The following is a 1733-nucleotide window of genomic DNA, read 5'->3' on the forward strand; positions in this document are numbered from 1 at the left end:
CTAGTTGTCATAAGGTCAAGGTACAACTCCAAGTCGTCCTGTTACCGAAGATCACGGCTATTCGAATAGATTAACTTCCCTGCAGGGGTGCACCAACTTACCCAACACGCTTGATCCCATTAGGCCGGACACACTTTCCCGGGTCATGCCCGGCCGCGAAAGATCAACACGTCGCAGCCCCACCTAGGCTCAACAGAGAGGCCAGCACGCCGGTCTAAACCTAAGCGCACAGGGGTCTGGGCCCATCGCCCATAGCACACCTGCACGTTGCGTACGCGGCCGAAAGCAGAACTAGCCCCCTTAATACAAGAGCAGGCTTACGTTCCAATCCGGCGCGCGCCACTCAGTCGTTGGCATCACGAAGTGCTTCGGCTGATACCACGACGCCGAGTGCCCATATCTTTCCCACGTAGTTGGTTAGTGCGTATAGGCTCGTAGCCAACTCAGATCAAATACCAAGATCTCGTTAAGCGTGTTAAGTATCCGCGAACGCCGAACAGGGCCAGGCCCACCTCTCTCCTAGGCGGTCTCAACCTGCCCTGTCGCTCCGCCACAAAGATCCACTCGCGGGTGCTCCACCAGCCGACCCGACTTTAGTCTCCACATGTATCATGTATAAAGTATATAGTATATACCCGTGATCACCTCCCGAGTGATCACGGCCCGATAGTATAGCACGGCTGACGGACAAGAATGTAGGGCCACAGATGAATATACTAGCATCTTATACTAAGCATATAGGATTGCAGGTAAAGGTAACAACAGTAGTATCAAGGACAGGCTATGCATCAGGATAGGTATAACAGAAAGCAGTAACATGCTACACTACTCTAATGCAAGCAGTATAGAGTAGAATAGGCGATATCTGGTGATCAAGGGGGGGGCTTGCCTGGTTGCTCTGGCAAGAGAGAGGGGTCGTCAACTCTGTAGTCGAACTGGGCAGCAGCAGCGTCGGTCTCGTAGTCTACCGGAGAGAAGAGGGGGAAGAAACAATGAATACCATGTAAACAGATGCATATCGATGCAAGACAAGACCAGTAACGATGTTAGGCGTGCCCTAACGTGGTATGAGGTGGTACCGGTTAAGGGGGGAAACATTCGGGAAAGTATTCCCGGTGTTCCGTGTTTTTTGACAAATGAACCGAAGGGGGAAAGTTGCGGGTTTGATATGTTAGGGGTGTGTGGTGGACGAACGGGCTGCGTATCCGGGTTCGTCTCGTTGTTTTGGGCAACTTTTATGTTGAAAATATTTTAATCCGGGTTACGGATTAAAAGATATGATTTTCTAAAGATTTTATTAATTTCTGGAATTCAATTAATTATTTAATCCAACATTATCCAGAATAGTAAATGATGACGTCAGCATGACATCAGAGTGATGTCAGCAGTCAACGTTGACCATTGACCTGGTCAACCTGACGTGTGGGTCCTGTGGGACCCACCTGTCATTCTCTGTTTAGGTTAATTACAGATTAGTTAATTTAATTAGTGATTAGGTTAATCCAATCAGGATTAATTAACTTAATTAATTACTTAATTAATTAATATTTTAATTATTTTAGTTATTATTTATTTATTTATTTATTTAATATTTCTTTTTTTATTTTTATTATTATTATTATTATTATTATTTTTAAACGTTCCAGGGCGGGCCCCTGTGGTCAGTGGCCCATGAGGCTAAACGGGCGCGGGTGCGGGCGCTCGCCCGAACGGGCGTGGGCGCTGGGCGCTGC

This window comes from Triticum aestivum, chromosome 6B (genome assembly GCF_018294505.1).
Source record: "Triticum aestivum cultivar Chinese Spring chromosome 6B, IWGSC CS RefSeq v2.1, whole genome shotgun sequence".
In the NCBI taxonomy this organism is placed as follows: Eukaryota; Viridiplantae; Streptophyta; class Magnoliopsida; order Poales; family Poaceae; genus Triticum; species Triticum aestivum.